The following is a 9,745-nucleotide window of genomic DNA, read 5'->3' as shown; positions in this document are numbered from 1 at the left end:
GACTGAGCCAGTTCCCTGGTGGACTAGGGAAATTTCTGAATTATCTAGGAAACGTTAGGAGTCGGAATTTGTAGCCAGTCAGAATGAAAAAATCTGAGATGGTGTGTGCTGGTGGGAAATAATTGCCCCAATTATAAGACTGTACTAGCTTTGTGATTTTGTCAGTGAATGTCCGTTGGCTCTATTTGCTTCATCTGTAAATTATGTCATATATGTGACTGTTCTGTAAACACATAAGTGCAATGCAAATATTACCAGCTACCAGATTTGCTTTGCACTGGGGACAGTTTAGGTTTATGGGAGGGAGTATTTACCAACACCACGGTGACATTGCTACTGGGTGTATGTTGGGGAGTTTGCGTAGTTACAGGAGTACAGATTCACTGTGTATAGAGCTCAGGTGGTAGAGCTCCAGGTGGTTGAGAGCTTGCTTTAAGAAGAATCAAAGCGCTTGCATCGGCAGCACATGCACTAAAATTGGAATGGTACGGAGAAGGTTAGCATGGGCCCTGCGCAAGATGACACGCAGATTCGCGAAGCGCTCCATATTATTTGATTTGGGAGAATGGCATTGAAACATGTATAGTATCATATATGAAACGAATCGCCAAAAGAAAAAAAAGAATCTAAGACCCAAGCTTCTCAACTTCATAGAAATAACTTCATGTTCGTAGGGTGTGTATCCCAAGAGCTGGAGATGCTTCGTCTCTGAAGTTGCTTTCCTTCTCGGACGCTCGGGAGGCAGGAACACACAAAACCCCCTCTGGAGATCAGGTCAGCCATGCAGTCTCCTCCGTGCCCCAGAATTCCTAGGAGCCGTATCCCTGGAGCTAAGCGTGAAGATCTTGCGGCTCCAAGCCGGTCAGTGCATACCAAGGGATAAGAACTATTCGGAAACATTATTAAGAACTCAAGCCTCCCCCATGCTTTTGTTTTGTGTGATGTCAGTTTTACATGTTCATTCAGTACTAAGAGGCCCTCTGTTAGATAGCGGGACGAATGAGGATGGTGCTAATAAGGATGAAAGTCAGGGAGGGGAACTGAACACACCAAGAAGAGAAATCACATTGAGCTGTGTGGGTGTGGTGTTGGGGAGAAGAAAGGTAGGAGGTAAAAGTAAATCAGGAAAGGCTTCTTGAAAAAGGTTTGGGTCTGATTTGGACATGGAGAGAGACACGAGGCTGGAGGGGTCAGGTGGATGAGTGTGGATTTCTGGGGGGAAGGAAAGGAGACACAAGAGAGGCACCTGGCCTGTTGGGGTAAACAAGAGCCCAGGTTAGGGATGGGGGTAGTATGAAGAGAGGTAGCTCTTAGGGGCCCCCACAAACATCTGAGTGTTAGAGGGAGCAGTAATCACTCCAGGAGGGCTCTAATTATTGAGGTTCATAAAAGAAATGGAACATACTCTCTGGTAAAAGAATAGCGATGTTTACTGACCACAGACTGTGTGCTTGCACTCTGTTGAACCCACGGTATTATCATGTTTGATGCTCAGAACAGCCGTGTGAGATTTATGCTGCAAGTAACTGCTTTATGGAGCTTCCCAGGTGGCTCAGTGGTAAAGAATCTGCCTGCCAAGCAGGAGACACAGGGCATGTAGGTTCAATCCCTGGGTCAGGAAGAGCCCCTGGAGTAAGAAATGGCAACCCCCTCTAGTATTCTTGCCTGGAGGACTTAACAGACAGAAGAACCTGATGGACTGCAGTCTGTGGCTGAGCATACATGCATCTTTGTTTTACAGATAAGGACTCTGAGACTTCATAATTGCTTAACATCTCCAACCAGAATTAGAACTTAGGTCTGCCTGATTCTGGAACCTGTGTGCTTAACCATACATATATTGTGAAAATCAAATGTATGTGACTAATAACAAAGCTGAAGAACTGTAATTCAAGCATCGTGTAATGCGGAGGGCAAGCATGGCAGGTTATTGGGTAGGACCTTCTGGGAAAGGTGACTTTAGGAACAGTTCTGGCCTGAGAGAATGATTCCCTTTTCCTTTGCATAGATTTAGAGGATTTTGAGGGGCCTTTGATTTTGGATAGTCTGCCTGTAGTCCCTGCTCAACTGTAGAGAATTGTTTTTTTCATCATAGCAGCGCTCTGGGTTGGCAGAGCAGGGTCTGTTGATGAGAAAGCTGGACCTTAGAGAGTAACCAAGGCCAGGGAGATGATGGGAGTACCATGAAACCTGGTGCCGTGCTGTGCTAAGTCACTTCAGTTGTGTTCGACTTTGCAACCATATAGACTATAACCCACCAGGCTCCTCTGTCCACGGGATTCTCCTGGCAAGAAGACTGGAGTGGGTTGCCGAGCCCTTCTTCAGGGGGTCTTCCTGACCCCAGGAATCAAACCCATATCTCGTATATCTCTTGCATTGACAGGCATGTTCTTACCGTTAGTGCCACCTGGGAAGCCCATGCTCTTTAACTCACAGGATGACCTTTAGAATCACACCATTGTTTCCATGTATCTAGCATGGGCCTGATGAGGAGAAAGGAACTCTGTTACTAGATAACGAAATTCTCATTAGGTTGACCCAAATAAAGGAAAAGCAGTTGGAATTCTGGGGCTGCCTCTCTCCAGGGGTCAGGGTTCCTCATCTGTCTTGAGTTTACCTAGTAAGCTCACAGACTTGGGTTTATGTTTATATTAGCGCTTTCACTTGGTCTTTAATGGGACCCCTAAGGGAGGGAAGGTGGATGACATCACTTGCCAGATGGCAGGACTGAAGCTACACAGCTTTGACTCTGTCACTGACTTGACCTTTGGCCTTAGACAAGTAACGTAAGCCTTCTGAGCTTTGTATGCTCCTCTGTGAAATAAAAGTATTCTGTTACCTGAAAGATGTGAGGGGTAAATAAAATGCTATGTGTGAAGCACTTAGCATGGTCCTGGGGAAGTAGTAGATACTCAGGAGTAAATGGGATGAGTTGAAGCTCTCATCACCATTGGCTCACTTTGAACCAGGGCCAGGGAACCCTCTTGGCTTCTGGGTCTCGGGTTGCTGTGAATGAGGGGGCTTCCGCCGCACTGCCAGGAATAGGAAATCCTTGCAGGGAGCTTGGGCGTCTATCATGTTGCCCCTCCCGTCTCACATCTGGCCTACTCTGGGGTAGCACGGGCTGGCTGTCCTCGGTGCCAGGCCCGCAGTGGAGCCTTAGTGCCAGCTTCCTGGGCCTCCTTTGTAAAAGCTCTATAAGATCTGCCCTGGTCAAATGGGGGAGGGATGTTTGGCTTGATTCTGAATCTTACTCATTGAAGAACTGCCACTTCTCTATCACTTTAGTATTTCACAGCTATATTGGTGTCAGGGAGTTCGGTGTATCCCTTGGCAGCTTGTGAGGGGTGGGCAGGCACCTGTGAGCTCCTTGCCTCATGTGAAAATGACTTCACCCTAGGATGCCATTGGTAGTTCTCTTGCCTGCTACTGTTAAATTCCTCCGTCTTAAACGCCAATTCCTCTTAAGACCAATCTTTCCTTAACCTGTAAGATTCTTGAACCCTGATAAATGTAATGTTTTCCTTCTAGCTTGCATTATGGTGTTTGATCTTACCTCTTCTTTTCTCCCATGGTAGGTGATGTCTCTACTGGAAAAAGCTCTGGATTGGGAGTTGGAGGTGCAGGTTCTAGTTGGGGCATCAGAATTTCCTTGGACAAGTTGCTGTACCTTTTTTGAGCCTCAGTTTCTCCATGTGTAGATAAAATGGTGTTCAACTCCTTTTTGGTTTATATCTTTTTAGCAGTAGGCCTCTTTTATTCCAAGTAAAATCTTGCATAGAGCCCTGTTATAGAGACTGAAAATGTATCATGGGGAACAGAGCTGCTGTGATTTAAGCAGCTAATATTAAAGAGAAACAGTATGGAATAAAAAGAAAAATACATATACTTTGTAATAGAGGGAACCTAAGTATGAGTTCGACTGTGTCAGTAACTGGCAGTGTCAGAGCAAACTAATACTTCAGTTTTCAATATTGATTTACACATTTGTAAGTTGAGCCGGTGATACCTGCTTTTTAGCAGAATTGTCATAAAGATTAGGAAGAATGTATCTTCATCCCCCAATGAATGTTCTGTCAGACAGAGGGACAAAGATTGGTCTGTTACAGAATTACTCTGATAGAAGAGCATCCAATTTTACATTATTCGTGGGTTCAAATGGTAAGTCACCCAGTGTGATTTATTCTTGAGCTTAGGCATTTATTCACTTCAGCAAACACTTGTTTATATATTGTTCATTTTGCAGGAGGCCATTATAGAGACTCTAGAGCCAGCCTGCCTGGGTTTGAAGCTTGCCTCTACTGTTTACCTGCTGTATAATCTTGGGCAAGTTATTTAATATTTTCTTGTGGGGATAATTAATAATGCCTACCTCCTCAGGAGTTTTGTTTTTGTTTTTTAAACTGGGGTGACAAATTCCTGTCCAGTCTTGTAGAAAGAGAAAAGTTAGAGCACAGGTTGGAGGGAGAGTCTGGTAGTGTAGCACCAGTGATAACAACTCGAAATTTAGCAGGTGGCTCGTCTGTCCTCAGTAGCATGTTTCTATATTCTGGTTATAGACATCTTTTCTGCCTCATTCAAACGTGCTGTTGGTTTGTTCAGTTGCTTTTTAAATAAATGTTAGCAAGCACAGGTTTGGGGGAGGGTCTCGTATACCTAGAAGAAATAGGAAATTATCTTTAGTCCCTCATTTTACATACGGAGCAGGGGAGGGTATAAGCTTAACTAATAAGCCACAGCATATGTGCTGGCAGAACCAAATTGGATTCTATACATAGTTCAGGACTTTGTCCCTGTTACACAACAAAGGACTCACTTTTTAGAAAGACCAGATAAACAGTTCTTATTAATGAAAAGTAACAAAACATAGTATTTAATAAATTACAGGGAAACAGGAAGTCTGAGGACATGGGGTTTTCCCCCAGAGGTTGTGGGCCATCAGATTCTCTTAAGTGCTTAGAAGACTGAAAGTGAGAGGTGGAGCTGCCACACAGGACTCAAGTGGGTAGAGGTTTTGAGCCAGGGCTCGCAGGGGAGGGGGTTTCTGAGTGCAGTGTGCGTGGCTTACGGAATGGTGTTCTCAAATGATACACGTGCTGCTGCCTTACCAGAGGTGGGGACTTACTCATCTAACTGGAAGTCTAGGCTCAGAGTAGCTCAGTCAGTTGCCCAAGATCTGCAGCTTCAAAATAATGAAACCATGTTTCAGCTCCAGAGCTGTCTGATTCCAAAAGCCAATGTGTTTCCTACAAGACATGCTTGCCCCCTTCAAGTGAGAATGAACATTCTCAGAAGGGTTGAGCTCCAGTTGGAGCCACACCTTTGGAGGACCTCTGTAAAAAGGGAAAGTTCCAGAGCCTGAAGCAGGCTGCATTGCCCTGTGTTTTCCCCCTAGAGTGAGTGGGTGTGTAGATGTCCACCATGTGGGTTCCTCAAGGTAGGGAGAGAGTGCATCTACCATTTGGAGGCAGAGGCTGCTCCAGAGGGTGGAGCAAAGTTCTTCAGGTAGCCTTTGATGGGACCAGTCTTAATATCAGGTTGCATCTGTTCAGGTCAGGTGATCAGGGCTGGGCTGATAGTGATAGATGACCCTGTCCCCTAAATGACAACTGGAAGGGCCTTGAGAGATTATTTAGACCAACCCTCTCATTGTGTGTGTGTGTGTGTGTGTGTGTGTGTGTGTGTGTGTGTGTAAATGCGACAGTTGAGAGATAATTCACATACTCTACAGTTTATTTAAGGTGTACAAATTCAGTGGGTTTTTTTCCCCTTATTTTGAGATAGAATTGACAATATGGCACTGTATAAATTTAGGTGTGCAGTGCATTGACTGACACGCAGCATGAAATGATTGCAATAAGTTTAGTGAACATCGTCTCATACAGATAGAAAAAATTGTCTCTTTTGTGATGGGAATGCAGCATGCGCTCTCTTTCATATATAACGTACGGTGGTGTTAGTTTTATTTGTTATGCTGTCCATTACATCCCTGGTACTTATAACTGAAAATTTCAATGATTTTCATATGTTTGTTCAGTTGTGCTCCTGTGACCTTTTTATTTGGTTGTGCTACATGGCATGTGGGATCATAGTTACCTTATCAGGAATCGAACCCACATCCCCTTCAGTGGAAGAGTGGAGTCTTAACCACTGGACTACCAGGGAGGTCCCTAAGACGTTTTCTTTGCCTCAAAAAGAAACCCTGAACTCTTGCTATCGCCGCCTAAGCCCTCCTCCTGCCCCCATTGCCTCCATTTCTAAGCAACCACTGATATTACTTTCTCTTCCTATAGATTTGTCTATTCTGGACATTTCATATAAATGGAATCGTACAGTTTTGTGTGTTCTTATTTGATTGGTTTCATCAATTTAATGTAATGTTTCCAAGGTTCGTCCATAATTTAGCTTATATCAGAAATGCATTCTCTTTTATGGCTAATATTCTGCTATATGGACAACATTATGTATAATTCGTCACCTGATGGACTCTTGTTTCCACCTTTTGGTTATTATATATAATGATTTTGTGAGTGTTTGTGTAGATGTTTTGTGTGGCCTCTCAATTTTCAGACAGAGAGATTGAGTCGGGTGATTTGCTCAATTGCCAGTGCTTTGCCCAATGTGTTCTGTGGCTGGAGGAGGCTGCAGTACCATCCACTTGACTAGGATGGTAATTAATTGTGAGGAACAAGGTCCATCTAGTCAAGGCTATGGTTTTTCCAGTAGTCATGTATGGATGTGAGAGTTGGACTGTGAAGAAAGCTGAGTGCCAATGAATTGATGCTTTTGAACTGTAGTGTTGGAGAAGACTCTTGAGAGTCCCTTGGACTACAGGAAGGTCCAACCAGTCCATCCTAAAGGAGATCAGTCCTGGGTGTTCTTTGGATGGAATGATGCTGAAGCTGAAACTCCCAGTACATTGGCCACCTCATGCGAAGAGTTGACTCATTGGAAAAGACTCTGATGCTGGGAGGGATTGGGAGCAGGAGGAGAAGGGGACGACAGAGGATGAGATGGCTGGATGGCATCACCTACTCGGTGGACGTGAGTTTGAGTGAACTCCAGGAGTTGGTGATGACAGGGAGGCCTGGCGTGCTGCGATTCATGGGGTCGCAAAGAGTCGGACACGACTGAGCAACTACTGAACTGGAGCATATATGGGGATTTATGGAAGAATTGAGATTAGTTTTAGGGCCTTCTGTTCCTCCCTTCAAGTGGACTATAAACTGGCATGATACTTTTCACTGGCCCTCAGTGTGCTGCTGCTGCTGCTGCTAAGTCGCTTCAGTCGTGTCCGGCTCTGTGCGACCCCATAGACGGCAGCCTACCAGGCTCCCCTGTCCCTGGGATTCTCCAGGCAAGAACACTGGAGTGGGTTGCCATTTCCTTCTCCAATGCATGAAAGTGAAAAGTGAAAGTGAAGTTGCTCAGTCATGTCCGACCTCGCGACCCCATGGACTGCAGCCTACCAGGCTCCTCCATTCATGGGATTTTCCAGGCAAGAGTACTGGCGTGGGGTGTCATTGCCTTCTCCAGACCCTCAGTGTAACTCTGGACAAATGACTTGATTTCTGTAAGCCTGCGTTTTCCTGTTTGAAAAGTAGAATCAATTCTCATCTTGCCGTGTTAAGAACAGCAGTATAGATAAAGTGTCAGCATAATTCCTGGGTGTCTTAAGTGGTACCATTATTTAGGAAGATACTGGAAGGGCTGAGGAAAATGGCCACAAGGGGGACCTGTAGTGCTCCAGAGCAGCCACTAGATGGCAGAGAAACAGCAAGAAAACTTTGGTTGGTGACGGCAGCTGAGACTTAGCAAGGTGTCTTGGGTGGGAAGAGAGTACAAAGTCTCGAGCTGCTGAGAACAGAGACCACTGCCCACAGTGTCTTGCCACCTATACCTGCAGCCTGTGCTTCAATTCTAAGACCCATTATTGCCCTCCAGAGCTAGTGATCTTGCTTCTCATATCTCAAAATAACTGAGTATCTTTCAGTTAACCTTCAGCCAAGCATCAGTCTTCTCCATGCCCCGCCCCGTTTTTTTCCTTTCTTAAAATTGGATCATGAACCAAGCCTTCATGCAGGCTCTGTCTTTGGGGACCTTGCAGACGTGTGTAGATAGAAATGTTCTGTGTAGATATGCTCTGTCCGTACCTGCAGCAGCATCAGATTTGATCTGCCAGAAAGGAGTGAAATGGGAGCTGGAGGGAACTGGTTTATTTCAGGCCTTTGGGGGTTGGCTGGAGTATGTGTAAGCAGAGAACTCCTTAAGGCTGTGTAATGAGACTATTAGATGAGATGACCTCCACATCCTCTTCGGGTTCTGAGCCTGGATGGCCGGAATGGGTGGGTAATGGGAGTGTTCAACTTTTCCCTGGGGCATTCCGAAAGATTTCCTACTGCTTGTTTTCTCCTAGTGACCTTTTCCTCCCAAGGAAGGAAGTTTATATCTAGCGGAGTTGAGGTTCTTCATTTTGGCAGTGCTCACGAGTAGAAGATGGAAAAATCAAGGAGTTAGTGGCAGGTTGGTGGGATCCTGGGGCTGGAAGTAGTCTTGAAAGGTTATATCCATATCCTTGTGTACAGGCCTATGAATGTCTGAATTAGAGGGACGCTGAACTAGTCCTGGGGCCCCTACAGCCTGGCCGAGAGGGTCTTGGGCAGGCCTGAGGCTTAGTCAGATCCTGGCCATTTCTCATCAGGCCTGGCCCTTCGGCTCCCTGGAAGCTAGTTGGCTCTCACAGTGTCAATCTTACGTCTCTGTCACCTTTTCTTAACCTGTGTGTGAGCCTCTCCTTGTATCCAGCGTGGTGTCAAGCACATAGTGTGTTCAGATGTTTGAACAGAAGAAAGTCAGGGAGAGGAAAGGGGAGCCAGGAATGCACAAGAAACCAGAAGGGGAAGAAACATGTATGGGGTCATAATGTCATCTATTTGTAAAGCTGTTGGTAAAATACTTTCATGTTCATCTTCGGAAAAGCCTGTGAGGCAAGCAGACCAGGTATATTTACTTCACAAAATGAGAAAACTGGTGTAGGGTCGGGCTTCTGTGAGATTGACAGGCCGAGTCAGAGCCTTCTGGCTCTGAGTCCGATGCGCGCTCTCCTCAAGCCCCCACGTCCGCGTAGACAATGCCCCCTCTCCACTCAGTGGCTCCTGCGGTCAGGAAAGCTAGGGGTGGCGGTCCACTGATGCACACAGTGGGTGGGGCTCATCCTCAGCACCTCTCACGTCCCTTTTCCCTCATGAAGCCGCCTTCCCCTGGGTTAGGTGGTGGTTGTCACTGGGTCAGATTGAGGTAGAAATGACTCAGGGGAAACCAGGCTGACAACTGCTGTTTTGGCTTCCAGATTCAGCAGTCTGGGTTTTGCTTCCTTCATGAGTTTTTTCCCTTCAGATGTTAAAGGGTAAACAACCTTGCTTTGAGACTGGGAAACCGGACGTTAGGAAAGAAGGAGCATTAAAAGGGTTGCAGGGTGGTTTTAAAATTAACATGGAGGCTGTAGGCATTGGAGTAGAAGAGATCTAGGTTTCAAACCATCTGCTACTGAACACTTGTGACTTTGGACAAGCCCATTAGGCCCCTCTCAGCTTCAGCTTCTTCCTTAAAATTGACCAGTGCCCTTGTTAGAGGGTTGGGGAAGATCGGAGATGGGGCACGGAGAACGGCCTGCACGCTGCCCCGGGGTGGGTCCTGGGTTGTCTTCTGCTCTGGGGAGCTGGGAGCAGGAATCCCAGGCCTGGTT

At 46.0% G+C, this 9,745-nt stretch overlaps 1 non-coding gene across 1 annotated transcript; it reads left to right on the top strand.

Annotated features, from left to right (window-relative positions):
* The first annotated feature begins 447 nt into the window (after positions 1–447).
* On the top strand, positions 448–553 carry LOC114113322 (U6 spliceosomal RNA). The gene has a single exon (XR_003588381.1). It is a non-coding gene; the product is annotated as a U6 spliceosomal RNA (small nuclear RNA).
* Positions 554–9,745: the final 9,192 nt, after the last annotated feature.

Source organism: Ovis aries, chromosome 2 (genome assembly GCF_016772045.2).
Source record: "Ovis aries strain OAR_USU_Benz2616 breed Rambouillet chromosome 2, ARS-UI_Ramb_v3.0, whole genome shotgun sequence".
Classification (NCBI taxonomy): Eukaryota; Metazoa; Chordata; class Mammalia; order Artiodactyla; family Bovidae; genus Ovis; species Ovis aries.
The sequence above is the reverse complement of the archived record's forward strand: the minus strand, read 5'-3'. Positions and strand labels throughout refer to the sequence as shown.